The sequence below is a fragment of the Leguminivora glycinivorella genome, chromosome 18 (genome assembly GCF_023078275.1).
Source record: "Leguminivora glycinivorella isolate SPB_JAAS2020 chromosome 18, LegGlyc_1.1, whole genome shotgun sequence".
In the NCBI taxonomy this organism is placed as follows: domain Eukaryota; kingdom Metazoa; phylum Arthropoda; class Insecta; order Lepidoptera; family Tortricidae; genus Leguminivora; species Leguminivora glycinivorella.
In genome coordinates, this window is record NC_062988.1 from 802,094 (window position 1) to 823,746 (window position 21,653).

General features: G+C 38.0%; 1 protein-coding gene across 1 annotated transcript in view; it reads left to right on the forward strand.

The window, feature by feature from the left end:
• The first annotated feature begins 1,293 nt into the window (after positions 1-1,293).
• Positions 1,294-21,653, forward strand: part of LOC125236029 (protein kinase C and casein kinase substrate in neurons protein 1) — a 221,325-nt gene continuing 200,965 nt past the window's right edge. Inside the window, exon 1 of the mRNA XM_048142715.1 lies at positions 1,294-1,557. The gene's annotated coding sequence lies outside the window, so the exon portion shown is untranslated. The remainder of the gene's footprint in view (positions 1,558-21,653) is intronic.

Sequence of the window (21,653 nt, forward strand, 5' to 3'; positions counted from 1 at the left end):
AAACCTCTATTGAATCTACGTGTATTCATTTGGCAATTAAAAGTAGATTAAATATCATCAGAGGACAAACAATACTTAATAATCACTTAAGGGGCTCCACACGGTTTTCATAGATTTTTGACAAGTTTTGGGTTGAAACTCCTAAATTTCCACTACTGATAGAATTATAAGACTAACGGCCATCGGTTCTCCAATCTTTGATCTCTAATCGTAAGAGCCAAATTAAAAAAAAATGAATACTAATTTTTTAAGGTTTTTTTTAAACATGGTCTAAAAAATTAAAATTTTGAAAAAAACCTCCGACCGTGACATAGTAGTCCGATTTTCATGAAACATGGCTAAGAACACACCCGACTAACTCAGCTTAGCTTAGCCAAGTTTTATGAAAATCGGTCTACCAAGTACTATGTCGCGGTCGGGGATTTTTCAAAATTTTAATTTTGTGGTTATGTTATAGTGAAGGGTGTTACATACTTCATGTATCAATATGTTTGGATTTACCTTTGACTTTTCTAAAACATCAAGACAGATTTTAATTTTATACTAAAAGTTATGACCAAAAAACCAGTTTTTGACCCTAAAATTGCCAAATATCACAGAAACAATGAGCTGTGAAGTAATTATGAGATACTATTTTGTTTAAAGACGATGCTGTTAATATGATAGGCTTTAGAAACTATCATAATATCAATGGATTCAAATCGAAGATCATTGGCGTAGGGAACGCCCTTAAAAATCTTAAAATAGTGATAGGACTTTTAACTCATACCTACGAGTATATATATGGTTATGTACATAAAAATAAAAAAAGAACCCTTTACATCACTTTGTTGTCCCTGTTGACTCCATGGGCGAAAATCGCGCCGGACATAATCTAGCACGGTAACCGTACAAATAATTCCCAAAAATATGGGTAATCATATAAATATGGCAACATTCGAGATTGTGTTTCACTTAAATGCCTTGTATCCAAAGCAGGTAATTAATTAAAAAAATGACAGCAAAATGACAACTAATGACAGCTAAAATGTTGCTAGGGATAAAAACAAACACTCACGCATAGCATATTTAAGCACGGTCTAATTTTAATTGTTTTTGTAAAGCACCAGTTAACAACTTTTTATCCCAGAAAATGTACAATTACTATGAATATTATTTTCTAAGTTTCACGTTATTCATGCTATATGTTTATAATAAAATAAATATTTATAAAATTATGACATAATGACATGTGGCAACTGTACACGTGAGTTCGTAACGTGACTTTCGTATAGCAACATTTTTAGTGATGGCCGATGGTTCAGTTGGAAGGGATGCTAAAACGACCGTTGCCGAAATTTAGTGTTAATTTAATCACGTTTCCAATCCGTCAGTGTTTAAAAGTGAATGAAATTAATCAGGAAAAACGTTTCCCGTGCATTAGTGTTTTGCGTGTCAGTTAAATTGCTTGTGTGGTACGGTGCTGAATGTTTTTGTGTCGTTTATAATAATAGGATCAGTGGAAGATTCGTTATATTGGATTACGGACGGTGTTTATTTAATTTTCGAGAAATAAAGGTGAGTTTTTTATTTGGATTGCGCTAGCACAGGTTGAGGGCAGGTTTGCCACGAAAGCTGACGCGTGATCGTCGGATCGTTTCGTCTTGGCTCTCGGCCGGGTCTGAGATAACGGAAGATTAGAGATGGTGTAGAATTTGATAAGATACTTTTATATCGTTTAAATAACCATTTGTTGAATTTGTAGACAGTTATAATCATTTTCTTTAGTATATTTTAACACATAGTAGTGGATTTTAAAATATTTTTTTTAAATATTAAAACAACCAATTACAAATGTATGTTTTAATGAGGTGATTAGATCAATCATTTTATTGAAACAGGCACACGTATTATCTTCGATTCGTATTACATTAGTAGGCAACAGATAAATCATTGTAGACATCAGCTGATTGTTCGTTTCCAAAACAATCATGAACCAAAAGACAGAAAATGATTGTATTACTATCATGTTAGTTAAAGATAACACACAAAGTCAATGACAATACGTACACAACTGCTTCTTTTTGTTATTTTTACAAATTAATACCTGATTTACAGTAAGTTGCCTAAGACATTACATTTGAGTGACACAATAAAATTGTTATTAGAAATATTATTCATCTGAAACACAACTCATTAACAGTGTTGTTCTCAGCTTGCTGTTATCTACAAATGCCTTACCTTATACTCTTACCTGGCATCAAACTTCAAAGCATCTGTTTTGATGGCAGGAGCCCTGCCACAAACCTACTACTCAGCTATATATAAGAGTGACTGTCACAATAACTCTCAGCTGATGGCTACATTTAGCAATGTTTTTTGCATTGTATTTGTTTGCTGTCAAGAGGTAACTATAATACCGTCATCTGCAATAACATCTTACTATTTGAAGGCTAGCGGCAGACCATACAGATGGGTTGAATATTAAAAAATCTGTGGGCCCAATCTGGACCCCAATTGCCAAAGATAGGGACATGTGGAAATCGATGTAGGAGGCCTTCACCCAAAAAGGCTCTTATATACCAGCATAATTAAAAAAATAATGTAAATTTGTAATATGTGCAATTAGAATAAAATGCATTTTTATTTTATTCCATTTATTTGAAGGCTATTAAATCTTATTTCTAGAGCCATCGTAGTGGGTTACCTCAGGCAACTGTACTTAAGTCTAAGATATTTTTAAAATATATTAAGAGAGATGAGACCAGTTTAGCTGTCAGGGCATTTTTATTAATTGTATACACAAATTTATTTTCAAAATCCCAACCTTCTATGAAATTGAGTATATGAGAGTTTTTGTGTTTTGAGTGGTGATTGTTACCAGAAATTATTTATGCCAGGCTTCTTCACAGTTACCTTACTTTATCAGAATCATACTATCTCTATCTTTCTTCTTCTTCCTCGTTCCCTCAATGCTGAGGATCGCGACCACAAGTAGCGTGTCTCCATTGAACGCGGTCATAAGCCATGTGGACTGCACGGTATAGGCTGCCGCCAGTCGACTTCTTCACACAGTCAGACCATCTCTTACGAGCCCCACCCCAAGCGCGTTTACCATTCATTCGCCCCAAGATGATACACTTCTCCATATTATGCATTGGTGATCTCATGATGTGACCGAAAAATCTAAGGGTTCTCTCCTGGCATATTTTATTTCTCTATCTTTACATATTTAACAAAGTGTAAACAGTAGTCTGTTTCGTTTAGCAGTTCGTTCGTCATTAACAGTTCTTAAAAAAAAGCTGATTTGACTAGTAGGAAACTAGCCTATTTCCATAGACTCCTGCTGCGTGACGTGATGTTGATAATGTGTCTGTTACCTGCCTGTGGTTGATGACCTGGTCCTTAGGTGGAGGTAGGTAGGTGGTTTTTGCAGTCTATGGGTAGTTAAATACATAATATTTATCTAAGTAGGTACCTACACTAGTTCGTAGCTAAATACCTACATAGACTTGCATAGCCCAAGAATCTAGACAGGTATTATTGGAATTTGGAAATTGGCTAGCACGACCAAGGCCGCCTGTCGCTACTAGGTAAGCTAACCTAACCTGGATATTGGTAACAATGCTTAGTACGGAACAGGCGACCTTAATACGTATTGCGTTGAATAGTTCCAAGCAAAATGCTTAGATTTACCAAACCAGTTCTAAAATAGTGGAAGAAAAAAATAAGTTTGTTTATATCCATACTAATATTATACATGGGAAAGTGTGTGATGTGTGTCTGTCTGTTGGTCTGTCTTTCACGGCATAACGGAGCGACGAATCGACGTGATTTTTTAAGTGGAGATAGTTAAGGGGATGGTGAGTGACATAGGCTACTTTTTGTCTCTTTGTAATCCCCCACTTCCCTAAGGGACCGGCCACATCAGAGCGTCGCGTGTCTCGGGGCGCGCAACGGACGTCCGCGCCACGCCACCTGAGTGTAATTCAAAAAACGTCTCCTCAGTACATTTTGTATAGGAAGGACGTAAGACGCGCCGCCAGGCGGCGCGGCGCGCGCCACGCCGCCGCCACGCCACCCTAAAAGGTTGCATGGAGTGTTCCGCAAATTACGAATTTAACGCGACCGAAGGCGCCGAAAAGCCAGTTAGATTACATTTAACAACATTGATAGTACCATCCCATCTCGATCCGTGGGTGTCGTGTAAGGCGACTAAAGGAAAACTGATGTCGGCAAATATGCACATGAGCAAGGCTCGCTGTATCCTTCGCGAGGTCCTTGCTTACGAAGTACGCTCCGCCAACATAATAGTAACAAACAACCTAACCACAAAATCAAAATTTTGAAAAAAAAAAACCCCGATAGCGGACCGATTCTCATGAAACAGGGTAATAAACACTCCCGACTAATTCAGCTCTCAAACAAAAAAAAATCTAAATCGGTTCATCCATTCGGGAGCTACGATGCCACAGACACACACACAAACAAACAGACAGACTGGTCAAAGTTATAACACCCCGTCGTTTTTGCGTCGGGGGTTAAAAAATAACAACATTATTTTGGGGGTGCTGTACACTTTCTCCATACAATGTTATTTTATTTTCCATGACGTTTACCCGATCGAGCGAGCAACGTATTCTCAATCGTCAAAAACGCACGGTACACGCTCAACTATTGCGATTAATGCCACAGACCGGTTTTCTCACAGTCAAATCAAAAATATTAACGCATTGATCGACCTTATGTTATTCTTATAAGATACAAATTGAGTTTACTCCGATAGCTTGTAATTTGCATGTTATCAAACTTATCGGCGACACTGAGGGATTGAAGGACAACGGAAAACGCCAATGATGTAGATTACATAGGATTTATTGCTTGTAGCAGCTATCCTAAATACCTTGTTTAATGCATAAGGCAGCGTCCCCACTTAGGCGTCGTGTGTCTCGCGGCGCGCAACGGACGTCTTCGCCACGCCGCCTCAATGTAATTCAAAAAACGTCTCCTCAGTACATTTTGTATAGGAAGGACGTAAGACGTGCCCCCAGGCGGCGCGGCGCGCGCCACGCCGCGACGGCGAGACACGCGACGCCTAAGTGGGGACGCTGCCTTATAAATTCGCACTGTAGTCTATCTTGCTTGCGAAATATTTATATAGTATCCTTTGGTAGGGCTTCTGTATAAAGAGTGTCAATATACTATACTTACGTACAATAATGTTAATGATTTATTACCTACGGAATTATTGCGGATCTTCTTACATTCTCGTTGCATGAATCACGACACGACTGCCATATACATAATAACGCTGTCATCGCATGCCAGTATTGTAATCATTGCCTTCATTAATACATTATAAAAACCTTGCTTACGCAGCGATGCAGCAATCGCAGCGGTTAAATCATTGGTCCATCACTTATCCGGCGATATACTGGATAAACAATTACACAACATGTACTATTATATATTCTGTGACAACATCATGAAGTGTTTCAGTAGGACTCAGTGGCGTGGCGATGGCATGAAAATTTTCGTCGATAAAGCCGAAGGGGGTTTCGGGATCTGTTTGTATGGACTTCTACGGATACTGGAGAATTTTAGGGAACCCGTAGGGAATCGAGTTGTATCGACGCCCCGCCACTGGCTAGGACTGTATAATATTATTGTTTTTACCTAAGTGCGTAATTTGGTTATATATATTTATATTTATAATAAATGATTATTATCCGATCCGATATCGGGCCGATATTCCATACATTACAGACAGACGCCATCATCTTAGATTTTTTCCATTGGAAATCCTTCCGACATCCGATATCGGATCGGATAATGTGAAAACGGACTTATTCGACGTTTCAGCTTGAATTGCACTGCACCACTTGCACCAGTGGGCTATTTCACCACAGTGACATTGACACTGACAATTCTGTGCCTATTTCTGGGTTGATAAGTAACATTGACCCTCAGCGTCAACATTTCCTTATTAAACAGGCAATGTACGGTGAAGTGTCACTGTCGGGTGAAAATTGTCACAGTTGTTAAATAAGCCACAGCGGTGACGTCTCAGCAAAATGTTAACGGAGAATCTTTATGAAATTTGAATATCTATGAATATATTTGACAAGTCGACCGTAAAGTCACTGGACGGACATGCCACTGTACGGAAATTGTTTGAGTATCTTGTCGCGAACGTCATGTTACGCATGAACATATGTATATATTGTATACCTATTACGCATGTATCGATCTGTATGTCTTGTATGACTGGGGAAATCTGGCACAACACAACCAATTGGATGTGCCAGACTTCCCCAAATATGCCTTAATTGGGGGTATTCAATACCCAAAACAGAGAACGTGAAACTGCTCATGCTGAAGTTTAAGTGCTAAACTTATCAGTCAAGGGGTGGAAAATAAACGAGGTTGCTAGCCCATCGCCCACTCGGCAATTTAATCCATATCCCATTCGACTTCTACGCACAAGGGGAAAGAGGGTAGCGAAATTCTTAACCCGTCAGCAAACGGGGAACGATTGGGGGTGAAAATATAAATTTTGTTAAAGTATAATCATCAAATTGCCTCAACGTAGGTCAAGCACTCCAATGCCGTCCGGTGCTACGCTACATGAAATTTGGAACATACTTCATAAATCACTCTTTACGCTAGTTTATCATTAGGGGAGCAGTTTTATAAACGACTGTTACTGTAATAAAAACAGCCTTTTTAAAATTAATTTGATATTGAAAACTTCCGTTTGACGTACAAACGATTGTCGACATTATACTTAACATTAAACGATGACTTTTAGCCATCGTGGGACAGTCTACATCTGAAACATCTTTTCCAGCCGACTAATTGTAAATATTGTCTAGATACCTGTTTTTATTCCATTGATTCATGTTCTCATTTTTTAAGCATTTACGCCTCTGGTATTTTTTGCGAGATTAACCGGTTATAGACTTCATCAATCAAAAAAAGCTTGCCATAAAAACTAGATAATAGAGATTTAAAAATTACAGGTTGACACTTAGCTTCTAATTGGAATAAATTATTTTTTTACATGGACAACAATTTTTTTCGCGTCAAAAGATGTTGAAGCAAATAATTTGATGTAACGCATTACTTCGCTTATTAATTAGTATGATCTTCTTATACATATTATGATGCCCATTAAATCTTTCTTTATTATATTTTCTATAAAGTTCGGTTTAGCATAGAAAAAGAAAGATTCCTTGATCTCCCTTTTTCCCACGCTGTCAACCGCTTGGGTTTGACAACTGCGCTAGTGTTGTTGTAAGTCTTCATTTGCCGCTTAACAATAGCTATCTGGGCAATCTCTATCACCGTTTTCTCATGTTTTGGCTAGTTGGCCACACTGATAGCGGCCAAACGCTAAATATAAATGATAACCTCGCCGTCTTTCGCAATCCGCACTTTCCAGCGCCAGTTCCGAACACGTTGAACAAACTAATGATTGTGGAAGCACGCTCCAGCGCCCAATTGCAACACTCTTTCCGGAAACCGAACGCACCCATCCGACATTGCAAATTGCAATGAACCTCGCGTTTTCGACAACGATTAGAAACTCTCCCGGATTTTCAGTTTAATAAAGGATATCTGCAATTTAGGCAACTTTCGGGGATGTTGCACGCCGAGGCAGTCGAAATTAATTTACTGTGTAATAATTGCAGTCAGAGCGGAACGGATATCAATGCAGTCAGGTAATTCTCCGCTTTAAGGCAATGACCTCGTCCATATCAAGAATCGGCAAGGTTAGCCGAAAGGAGACAACATTTTCTAGATAAGTAAATAAACCAATAGGGGTCAAGTACCATTCAAATCAGCTCCTTTTTTTAGAACTGTCAAAACGCACGCGCGTTAGTGTGAAATTTATATGAAATTCAATGACGTCACGGCAGTAACTGTCTGAGTTACTGACTTACTCATGTTAGTTATGTACGATGTATCTATAAAATATAAATTGTATTTAAAACTAATTGCAGTCTACATTTTCCATGAATCTTATAGTGCTTTATTTCATGCTTGATGTGATATGATTTAATTTAAATGCTAATTACATTTCTGTCTGAGCTATTGTTTTATGAAGTTAGCATTTCTATAATTGGACGAAACTTTAATCTGGGTTTGTAGGTTACAAAGTATCATAATTTTACAAGGTTACAAATGTTATAATATTATCATCAGTAAAATAAATCTAACACGTAGTTTCCTTGCTGGTACATCCCACAATGCCTTTATCAGAAACACCCACTATTTGTAAACCAATAAAGTTCCGATACCACCTGTATCGGCTTTTTTGTTATGTAAATAGTAATTTCTCTCCGAGCGTGGGCCGTGGTATTTTAATGGGAGGCCGGTTGCAGACGAGTTCTCGGTCTACCTGCCCGGTCAGACCTAGTCGTGCATTGCCGTGCCAACCGCGATTTTAGAACGTTTGTGGATTCGAAACTTAAAACTAGGCAACTTTAGGTCTAACTTACACGGCGCGCGAACGAATGTACGATTTTAGTAACAATCAAATAGGGCCTTATAGTTTGTGAATTAGATTTAGAGTTATTTAGATGATTGACGATAGTCTTACATCGAAATGACGATTTGCACTGCGGTATTTGATGGGTCATAGGTCAACTTTTAAGAATCGGAATTGGAATATTTAAGTTCAAAGACTACTGACGAAAGGAGAATGGGTGACAGAATGGGACGAATTGAAAAACTTAACAAAATACGAATGGGACAATCCAAGTCCAAGACTACACCGCACACAACACGCACGCATATCTTTTCACATACCATTGCTGCGTTTGTTCAATACGCACCAACTATGGAGCAAACGCGGCAATGGTATGTGAATTGCTGGCAATTGTGTTGCCCGTGTATTATAACAGCACCTTAAGATCCGTCAGCAATTTCGTAATTTTCTAATGGCGTGTCTCCCCCAACATCATTTAGCGCTGTTTTCATTATTAAACGCATTGCTCCGCCAATAATTGGAGAAAATCAAACGCGTTTCCTGTAAACGCTTATATCTTGGTAATTGCTAGTGTGAAATGCTTAACACTGTGGAACGAATTAAAGGCATCTTGCACTAACAAGAATAATGACAGCCTGACAGGAAAGAATAGAGATTAAAAAGTAGCAACATTGTAGTGTCGTCCCGTTTTCCTACATCTGAAAGGTCTTTTTTTTCTCAATTCAAGCTGTTGGGATAGACTATAATTATGTGAGCGTCAGGACCCCTGGACCACTACAGATATTTGATGTTTAGTACATACTAAAATTTAGTACCTATTTGATACTATTTGGTACCTGAGTACATATATTTGGTACCTCCACTGATATCGAAAAATCGAGCGAATAAAGTGGCCAGACATTCCGACGTCAGGATGTCTGGACCATTTTTGGTTTACATAGTTCTAGACAACACTACTAATTGATATCTTAGTCAATATTTACTACCTATTTGGTACCTGTCAATATATTTTTTTCAAATTTTTTTGGTAATATAAAAGTTATGACGGAATTTAAAGTTGTGAGCCCGGTCGTGCCGTTGAGTATAGCGCCTGTCAAAAGTATTTCAAATCCGCCTGCCCTCCTGGCGAGACAACTTAAATAGGGCATTTAGTTTTAGGCACTCGCACATCATCTCTACTACTGACTAGTGGCATTAATATAGTCGAAATATAAAAGTAATTAATGTAATTACACTAGTTTTCCATTTTCCTCCTGGGAGACCTAAAAACGTGGCAACAGTTGGGCAAATTCTAGGGGGGAAATAGCATAAACTCTTATAATTAACAGCGTCATTGGTAATATTGGTATATAGGATGTATTTTGATGATGTGGACCAGTCTATGGTCCACGAGCTCCGTTATAAGGGTTTATCATATAAATAAACCACTGCTTTCGGTAACATTTGTTTTTTGCATCGATTAGTGTCAATTATGAATTAAGAATAAATACAAACATCAAATCAATCATCTACTATCAGTACCTACAACCACAATGCCGCCAAATCTGACGTCAGAATGTCTGGCCACTTTATTCGCTCGATTTTTCGATATCAGTGGAGGTACCAAATATATGTACTCAGGTACCAAATAGTATCAAATAAGGCTTCGCTCGCGTTAGAAAGAGACAAAAAGTAGCCTATGTCACTCTCCATCCCTTCAACTATCTCCACTTAAAAAATCACGTCAATTCGTCGCTCCGTTTTGCCGTGAAAGACGGGCAAACAAACAGACACACACACTTTCCCATTTATAATATTAGTATGGATCTTGGAGTAAATTAGCTAACGGCTTAAGCAGCGGCCGGCCTAAGTACTAGGTACTAATTTACTTAAACAAAATAGGCACTAGGCACTCTACTTTTACATTAATTTGCACCTAAAGTTACAAATTAAACGAAATCGTGTATAACATCTGTTGTTGCGTCCGCTGCACCGTTGTGCTCAAATAACTCATGTAAAAACACATAAATATTGTGATGATAATTAGAAAACAGTGATTCTTTTTTCCCATACAAATTGTTCCTACCTGACAACTTGACAATGACGTGACGTTAATGACAGGTGCGTTCCAAACTTACATTAATGAGGGATGCGTTCCAAACGCATTGTGATTTTATTAATTTATCTTGGCAAAATAATGTGAAAATTAGTAATTATTCCGTTAAAGAAATAAGAAATAATACTAAATCGGAACGCACACGTCTGTTACAGCTATTTTAAGTAGTATGGAGATTAGAAATATAAGGAGCGAAGGCGTAAGAGTATCAGAAGTGCACATATAAAAAAAAAAGATAGGTGGCGCTGCAATAGCAGGTAGATAAGGGTTTGACAATCTCTTAGCCTTCTCGGTAGTGACCCCGCCTACGGAGCAAGAGGTCCCGGGTTCAAATCCTGATGAGATCTTTTTTATTTTTTTCTACTAATATTTTTCTTGAATTCTTTTATTTTTTTAATGTCCAAAAATATTTTGTTTTGTTACAACTTTTCGAAATTTCATTCGCAAGACTTACAACATTACCTAAGAATCCTAAGATGGGGCAAACAATGTAAAAGGGCTTAAATTAACATTTGTCTGAATAATACAATAAATAAACACAAATAAAATACACAAAAAGAAAATGTATATAAAAAAAACAAAAAGCAAAAAGATCGCTGTCAGAATTGAACCCGAGAACATCTGCGTACGAAGCCAGCGCACTACCACGGGACTACGTCTTGATTTGCTCAGTCTGACGAAATCAGCCTACAGAAAAGAACGTCTAATGTCATGTCACATCGCTGATCATTGAGCGAGACATGCGCTCCAAGCGGAGAGATTTTTAACTGCAATTACAAGGCCTCAGCCGGTCATTTTTGCGATTGTTGTACTTCGACAGATGTTCCTCCTTTATACTTCTATTCTCCCTGTTAAGTAGTCTATGAAGTTGTCATTGTCAAATTGCTTGCCAGATTTATAAATTTTCTCTAATAGCTGTAACAGACGGTTAGATTTGGTTCGGGCCGGACCGGTCGGATTTGGTCCGCGTGCTCTACAGACGGCCGGATATGGTTCGGAGCGAATTAAATCCGCTGTCCGACTCGAACCAAATCTGACAGTTTGTTACAGCTATTAATTTTATACTTCACAAAAGTAGTGATGAACCGGTACCATCGCAAATAAATAGTTACATTCGCTCCGTGCAAAACTTAGGCGAAGGAAACCGAAACGATCACAATCCTCAAGATCTCTACACACATGGCGATCGGTTGCACGATTAGAGTGAGACGGAGCAATAGGTAGAGAAGGACAAACATGTATTGCCTCACTCTATCGCTCTATTCCGCTTATAGCCGGGCACCGTTAATAAAATATTTAACTTCGATAATCGTTAATCCGTTACTAAAAAAGTTAACTTCGTTAATCGTTAATGCGATACATTTCAACAAATTTAACGTAAGTTAAAGTTAATCGATAATCCGTTAACGCGTGACAAAAAAATATTTTTACTGTAGGTATATATTTAGTTGTATCAGTAATCCACTATAATCTAAATATATAAAAGAAGAAGCTGACTGACTGACTGACTGACTGACTGACATATCAACGCACAGCCGAAACCGCTGGTCCTAGAGATTTCAAATTTGGCACGTAGGTTCCTTATATAGTGTAGAGGAGCACTAAGAAAGGATTTTCCAAAATTCACCTCCTAAGGGGGTCAAATGGGGGTTCAAAGTTTGTATGGGGAAACAAGATTAGTTTGACTATTTTATTCGAAACTTCACAGGAAGATTTCTTAAGACATATGACTGAATACGTGTTACAGGTTTTTTGAAAATTTAACCCCTAAAAGGGTGAAAAGGGGGTGATAAAGTCAAAAAATCGATATGGGTATCGTTTTTATGGTTCGCCGGGTCGCTGATCACGATAAATACAACGTTTTTAAAATTTAACGAAGCGGAAGTGAAATACCTTCTCCCCTGTTGTGGCGCAATGGGGTTTAAATATCAAAAAAAATATATAAAAGAAGATATTGACTGACTGACTGACATATCAACACACAGCCGAAACCGCTGGTCCTAGAGATTTCAAATTTGCCACGTAGGTTCCTTATATAGTGTAGAGGAGCACTAGGAAAGAATTTTTCAAAATTCTCCTCATAAAAGGGTGACATGGGGGTTCAAAGTTTGTATGGGGAAACAAGATTAGTTTGACTATTTTATTCGAAACTGCACAAGGGGATTCCTAAAGACATATGACTAAATACATGTTTCAGGTTTTTTGAAAATTTGACCCATAAAAGGGTGCAAAGGGGGTAAAGTCAAAAACACAATATGGGTATCGTTTTTATGGTTTATCGGGTCGCTGATCATGATAAATACAACGATTTTAAAATCTAATGAGGCGGAAAAGAAATTTTCTCCCCTGTTGTTGTGCGATGGGATTAAAATATCCAAAATAGCCATAAGTATAGTTTTACCTTTTATCTTTACTTCTGGTTTAAGAGATTTCAAATTTGCCACGTAGATTCCTTAAAGTTTCAAAGTTCACCTCCTAGCATGATACAGGGACAGGGACAGGGACAGGGACAGGGATCGGGATAGGGATAGGGATAGGGATAGGGATAGGGATAGGGATAGGGATAGGGATACGGATAGGGATAGGGATAGGGATAGAAATACAGATAAAAAATAGGGGACGGGGAAAATAGGGGAGGGACGGGGACAGGGACGGGACGGGGACAAAGATAGAGATAGGGACGGGGATAAGAATAGGGATTGGGGTCGGAATAATCGGTCGGCAATCGATATCTAGGCAGTGTTAAATGCAGGTGGCTCAGTGGGAATGGATTAGTAAGTAGGCATCGGCGAGTATCCTGCATCCGTAATAACTATTACATTCAATGTGCTGTAAGAAGATCGTTGTTTGCTTGCCTTTTAAATGTTTACGTTTGAAATAAGTATAAGCAAAATGGAAAAAAATTGTAAGCGATAATGCAAGGAATTACTTTTTACCCTACCGACCATAGTGTCGAGATACTGGCTATGTGGGTTGCATGAAGTTTCCCCAGTATAAATATTTATATAGGTAAAATACATACATATTCGTACCTACTACCTACGTTGTGGTCGCTGTGTAACAATTCTACAATCATTGCAAGAATTTCTTTAAAAACAATAGTAATATGTGTAAGGTACAGTCAGCCAAAAAAGTGGTTTACCACTTTCCGATCAATAGAGTCTAAAAGTGGTAAACCACTTTCTTGGCTGACCGTACAACAAATAGATCAGTTACAATGGCCCCCCTGTCGAGAATTGCCCCGCTTTACCTTAATCGAAATAATCGCGGACAGATGTACCTACAAAGAAACCTACGGATCCAAATGAAAATCTTATTTTTTGTAAACGTTTCAATAAGAATACTTTTATTACGCGGGCGAAGCCGCGGGTAAAAGCTAGTTTACTAATAAAACCTTACGTTCAGCCAAACAAAGTATAATGTCCATTGTCAAATATTTAGCGACACGAGTTCGTACAAAGATGCTTATCTCAGAGATCGCGATACGTTTTTGTAGCCATTTCACATTTACTAGAATCAGAGTCCGCTTTTCGGCCCGGTCGGTCGTTGACCCAACCTGGTTTAATTGTTACACTGTTTTGCTAACATGACAGGAGTCGGACACTCCCGATCGGACGATTATGTTGCGTACGCTACCACAGATATAATAGTCCAAAGGGATAGTGCCATGTATTTGAAAGGGATAACACGATTTGACCTTGAACTGCTGTCCAACTTAATTATGAACTTACGCCCATATAATTAAGGTCTGAAATGCTTAATGCTCCACAATATTCCTAGCAATTCCTTTTCCACAGTAGGGTAGCGTTTTTCGGCTTTATTTAAGGTTCTACTGGCAAATGCTACTGGCCTATTGTCAAAATTACTTAAAGTAGAACCAAGCGCGTACCCTGACGCATCAGTTTGGAGAATAAACGTATTTTTCTCTGAAAAATCTGGGTATTGTAAGACGGGCGCGGTTGTTATAGCTTGTTTTAAGTTTTCAAAAGATTTTTGACAGTTAACATCCCAATTAAATTCTACATTTTTGCGAGATAAATGATTTAATGGCAAAGCTATTTGTGCAAAATTACGGATAAACTTACGATAATAATTAGCGAATGCTACAAATCTTTTTACTTGGTCAGAGTTCGTTGGCGTTGGATAATTTTTAATTGCACTTATCTTTTCTGGATCAGGTAATATACCGTCAGATGACACTACGTGTCCTAAGTATAATATTTCTTTCTTCAAGAAATTGCACTTACTCGGATTTAGCTTAAGGTTGACTTTTCGTAGTCTTTTAAAGACATCCATTAAATTTAAATTATGGTTATCTAGATTTTTCCCAAAAACTATCAAGTCGTCTAAATAAATTAAGCATTTATTCTATTTTTTATTTTATTTTATTCATAAGGCACACAAAACAGACAACATTCAATACATTATTATAGCAGCTACAAGTTACAGGTCTCAAATAAGAATGCCGTCCAAAACATGTATGCACAGCAAGAAAAAATATAAATGAAGAAATTTGTCATAGGTTAAGCCCGACATAGCTATATTCATCATTCTAGAAAAAGAATTGGGGGATGTTTTTAACCCTTGGGGCATGCGAGTCATGCGGTACTGACCTGAATTGAAAGCTGTATAGTTTCGGCTATTTTCGTCTAAGTTACACTGATAATATCCGTTTGCTAAATCTAAATGTGTGAAATATACGCAACCAGATAAAGAGTCAATAATTTCAGTAATATTAGGAAGTGGAAATTTATCATCTTGAATGCAATTATTTAGTTTACGGTAATCAATAACGATACGCCATTTTTTCTCACCATTTTTGTCTTTCTTTTTAGGAACTAATAGAAGTGGGCTAGACCACTCACTTGAGCACTTCTCTATTATACCTTCCTTGAGCATATTGTCTAACTGGGTATTTATAATTGATTTCTGGGCATGAGGCAACCTGTAGGGCTTTGTATATATAGGGCTAATATTGTCTTTCAATGTTATTGAGTGATTGTAAATATCTGTTGTTGTTAACTTATCCCCGGGCAAATAAAAAATATCGGAAAATTTGGCACATAAGTTTTCTATGGAGATTTGCTCTTCTTTATTAAGATTTTGTAAATTTAAATGAGAAAACAATTCCTTTACGCGATCAACATTTTTTGAGTCACAATTGTCAAAACAGCAAATATCATAATCACTCGCTTTATGTATAACTAGTCGTATTTCATCTAATTTAATCTCCTTTTCTGTTGTGTTTAGAATTTTTACAGGTAATTTTCCATTAAAAGGCCTAACAATTGAACTTGCCAAAAATATACCGTCCTGTAGTTCTGATGAACATATTACGCAATCTTCCTGTAAGTCAGTCGTAAGAAAATGTAATGATTCAGTCCTGGGGGGGAGAATGAAATGTGTTTGAACATCTTGCAAAGGTATGCGTACTATATCATTATTACTTGGTACTACTAATCTCAATTCCATTCTCTGTAGATCTAAGTTAGACTGATATTTTTTAAGAAAATCATAGCCTATAATTCCGTCCCATTTGATAGGTAAATCTTGAAAAATATAAAACTTATGTTGAATTATGTAGTCACGTTCACACAATTCAATGTAAGCATATCCGATTGCTTGTTTTGTTCCACCGATTCCATTAATAATTAAGTCGTCTTTATAAATCGGTATATCTAATTTCAAAGCCGTCGCTAATTTCAAAGCACATAATGATGCGCCAGTGTCACATAACCATATGAGAATTTTATTTTTCACTTTAAAATAAATTGTGCAAGTATTTTCACATGCAAATATAAATTCTTTATTCACGAAAAAACTGATTCGGCTCAATATTTTTATGAGTTTCGTTCACAAAAATGCGTTCGTTGCGATATCCATTGTTTCCACGAAAAGTGTTTGACTTACCTCGGTTCCCCTGTATGTTTCGGCCTCGATGACCGCCCTGGAACTGGTAGCCTCCTCTGCCAGCTCCTCTGCCTCTGTTGTATCCTCCTGATGTTTGGGCTGGGTGGTGTTGAGTCCAAGCACCTGAGGGACTGTACTGCGTCCTCGCACCAGTAGTAGGGTAGTGCAGTTGTCCTCTGTAAGAAGAACCTCGCCCTCGACTGTAGCCTCTACTGAAATAAGTATTTTTACGTTGATTATTGAAGGCGTATACTTCACCTGTCGTATTATTTGAGTGCGTCTCCTCATCCTTCGCACCCTGTATAGCATCCTTTAAAGACGCGTAGTCACGAGCCGCAATAATAGTACTCACTCGACGATTGCGCAATCCGTCGGCAAATCGTTTTATTGCCTGTTTTTCATTTAATCCTTTTAATATATTAAATGATTTTGAGTCTCCGTCTGATTGCGCGATCGTGAGATCGACAAACATTTTCGACAATTTTTGACCAAAGTCGTCAATCGAAAGATCTCCTTGTCTCAGCGTCTGTAATTTATTTTGAATAGCAGTGGCTGATTTCTTAGGCAACAATAGCTTTTTCATGTCGGCCACTAAAGCTTGAACAGTAGTGTAGGACGAGCTTAATTTCAATTTTGCTACCTGCGTAAGCCTATTTTTTAAGACAAAATTTATAAGCTGTAGCTTCCCGTCACTTTTTAAAGTAGAATCGTAGTACTCAATGGAGTCTATTAATTGATTTATGGCAACTTCATCATCTGTCATTGATGGTATTAATGATAGCGCTATTTTCAAACTAAACTCGTCCATTTTTAATTTTTCTTTAGATATAGCTTTTGAACTTGTATAGGTTTTCTGACAAAAATCCTCTATTTGTTTATACAAATTTCTAATATGCTCGCAAAAAGTTTCAATATCTAATAACCTTTGTCCCGTTATTAATTTGTCATTTATTTCCTTCTTTATTACTTCACAAAGCTTTAAATATTCAGAATAAACTAAAAATGCTTCCTCTAGCTTTAAGTTAAGGACTTCGGATGTCCGTCTATCATAACTAAGTTTAACTAGATAATCTTTTATGCTTTTCAATTCGTTAAATATTTCTTGTAAGTCACTTGACATGTCAGAATAGCATAATATGCAGTTATCTTACAATAGGTACTTATTTAAACCCTAAAATTAAAGAAAATGGAGTTCTATGTATAATAAACGTAACATTACGCACTTTTACCTTAGTTCCGATTTTATGCACGCACTAAATTTCACTGCACTTTTCCGAATACGCGCACTTTACCGTACACACGCTGTGGTCGCTGGGGTGACCTGGGGCACTCGTCGTCCTGATGCTGGATGTACCGGGTCACTCGTTTGCTCTATCCGCTGTGTAGGAGACACCTCGAGCTGGTCCGCACTGATGACAGTGAGCCTCACGCAGATCGCGATTAAAAGATCGACGAAGATTGTATTGAACAATCAAATCTCTTGACCATCTGTCATGGCACTTCTTGTACAGTTTATAGCAGCTGTAGAGTATTCCGATGCCCAAAAATGAGCAAATCACTATCATGACAATACTGATCGATGACAAGTGATATTTCATCTCGTGGAATGGAGCGTCGTTGGCGGATCTTCCTGCGGCGTTTTGGCTAATAAAGACATTTTCCTTCTCTACTCTTGAATTGCACATATTTGTAGCTTTAAATAAAATTGCGATATACGAGTGTGTCGGATCACGTCCTTTAATGCAGTTCTGCACACGCGGCGGCGCGCGAACCCGACACCTCACGTGGCAGGGTCGCCATGTGGTGCGGGAAGTTGGGCGTACAATTAAACACAGTGAATGCGGAATAATGACTAAGGTTTTATTTAATAAACACCTAATTTATAGTAGTACAAATAGCAAGGTTGCATTATTACTTACTTATGAACTAACTCCTTACACCATTTTGTAAGAAGTATTATTTCTGTACGTGGATTTGTACCCTAAAACAGATTTAAAGTGGCATAATTACAGTATCGGAAAATAATCTATCATATTTTTTTTACACATTTGCATACTTATTTCATAAATTAAAAAAAAGGCTATTGTGATGTCGATGAAATTTACAATATAGGTGAATATAAAAAAAGACAATTTGGGCAACATAAGGGTCATTTTTAAAACTATTCATATGCCCGAGTTATGCAACCTCAAATACTAAAATAATGATGTGGTGTAATTTTCATATCAACGACTTCTGTGATTGATAAATCCATCCATCTATATTATAATTGTTAGTAGGATTCGCTATTTTGTATTTTTATAATAAACATACACCATGTAAAGTATCTAATCCGCATCAGGCTCTCGTGGCTGCCCACGGGCCACGTGCAGGGAGTCCTAAAAAACTCGTAAGTATTCAAATACATATTTGTAATGATGATCCAATAGTTGTTTACTTGATATAAAAGTCTAATTTTAAGAATTTTCGACTTATTGTTTTCGATATATAACCAGTATGATATATTTATTTCCGTTACTGTATATCAATAAACAGATTAACAGACCCTAAGATAAAGCACATTGTATTGTATACACTACCAGCCCCTCTAGCACAACTGGCCTTGTCGCGCGCGAGTCCATACTTGAAGTCGCGCTTGATGTATGGACTCGCGCGCGACAAGGCAAGTTGTGCTAAAGGGTCAGCGATACCTCTAGGTCTATTTATAGTGACAGGGAGCCTTTTACCCGCATTCCTTAACAGATACACATCTGCATTGACCACATTGCCCTTTAGAGCAGAGGTCAAAGTTGGCCCCGTTAGACGATATAAATCCAATAAGTGACACTATCCGAACAATCTCATTGGCGCATGTCACCTTTTGGTTTTGTACTTGTCTTTGACCGTGTATCTGTTATAATTGTTTTGCTACGTGTTTGAGATAAGAAAAACCTTCATTTTTTTAATTAACTGTGTTGTTAAATGTATCTAAGTGACCGGCCACACCAGACCGTCGCGTGTCTCGGGGCGCGCAACGGGCGTCCGCGCCACGCCGCTTCAGTGTAATTCAAAAAACGTCTCCTCAGTACATTTTGTATAGGAAAGACGTAAGACGCGCCCCAGGTGGCGTGGCGGCGGCGGGGCGCGCGCCGCGCCGCTTGGTGGCGCGCCTTACGTCCTTCCTATACAAAATGTACTGAGGAGACGCTTTTTGAATTACACTCAGGTGGCGTGGCGCGGACGCCCGTTGCGCGCCCCGAGACACGCGACGGTCTGGTGTGGCCGGTGCCTAAGTCATATTCACAAATCTAACCTACAGATAATTGTAACTAATAGCAATTGTGAGTTATACTTTAATTAATTATTAACCCCCGACGCAAAAACGACGGGGTGTTATAAGTTTGACGTGTCTGTTTGTCTGTCTGTCTGTCTGTGTGTGTGTCTGTCTGTGGCATCGTAGCTCTCGAACTGATGAACCGATTTAGATTTAGTTTTTTTTTGTCTGAAAGCTGAGTTAGTCGGGAGTGTTCTTAGCCATGTTTCATGAAAATCGGTCTACTATGTGGTCGGGGGTTTTTTCAAAATTTTAATTTTGTGGTTACGTTATTTATCGTGTTTTATATCCGTTTTTTGAAGCTACTGCACTATAACGAATCACTAATTAAATATGTCGACAATTTTTCTGATAAACATCATTTCATAAAAGCTTTACTTCTTTAGACACGTATCTTTAATAGTTATTTGTTATACAAGGGGGCAAAGTTGTATTTTAACGCCGAGTGTGGAATTGAAAAACGAGCAAGTGAAAGGATTCTATAGTTGAACCACGAGCGAAGCGAGTGGTTCGAGAATAGAATCCTGAACTTGCGAGTTTTTTAACACACGAGAAGTAAAATACATTTGCACCCGAGTGTAACACAAAACTTTTCCCCTCACTATAGCGAGGAAACTACAACGCAAAAAATGCGTATATCACTGCTTCCAGTAGTTCCACAGGTGGTAAATCATCTTTATTACTAGATTCACCTACTTTTATCAAATTTAAAGCAGTTAATTTGACTCTATTCAAGGTCAAATTACTTTACCCACTAGTGGATAAAATGCGTTTTTACCCGCTGGTATTAAAGGACAAAACACGTGTTTCCGAGCTAGTGAGGGGAAAAAGATATGTAATGTGCTTTTTATGAATCTAAGTCCGTTTTCACATTATCCGATCGGATGTCGGAAGGATTTCAATGGAAAAAATCCAAGATGGCGCCTGTAATATATGGGATATTGGTCCTACCTCCTACATCCGATATCGGAGCGGATAATGTGAAAACTCATTAAGGCTTAAACACACTGTGATTTAACACTTTCGCTACCAAGAACCCGACTGTCGGGTACACCGCTCGTAGAAGCGTAGCCGATTACATGGGTTTCCCCGTATGTAGCGAAAATGTCGTAGCGCCGCGTAGAGCCCGGTTTCGAAAGTGTTAACCTCCTAAGGCCCAAGGCGAAATTCGGCTACTAGTCATTGCGAACCACGGTCCTACCAGTAGTACTATTGTCTTATACTCGTTCAGGCCCAAACATTAGGAATACATTTTTTAAATGTTATTGTACTTGTATGCCACCAACAGCTTTGGGGCATATTTATTATCAGTTTACGATGCCTTTTAGGATAATTTGATTTTAATTTAAAAAAGTCCTACAGGAAGGTCCATGGGCTTATAAAGAAACGTTATTTATATTACGAAATGAAAAAACTCACTTAAGATTTGTTTATTTTTTAGTTTTATAGAAAGAATGAGATAAAATAATAGTCTTATTAAAAGAATACAATGCACCAATCACTTTTAAATCACTTAAAAATTAAGATTTTACGCTCTTCTTCGACGAATGTTATTCCACTGCGAGCGTGAGATCATCCTCTTGTAGACGCTCCACGACGTCCTTCTGCAGAAGCTGCAAGGTGAAATATCGGGTCCTGCCGTGGATAGGCTTTGGAATTAGTTCTGACAGAGAAATATCGACATAGGAACTAGAGGAAGCATACCGGGATCTGGTTTGAACAAAATTTGTTTCTATAAGTTTTATGTGGCAAAAGTCTGTTTTTTTCATCTTCAGTTTCTATTTCTGATTCCCTAAGAGCGAATTATGTTTTTTTGTCATTTAATCCTACAACAATAAAAGCAATATGTGTCAGTTTTTGCA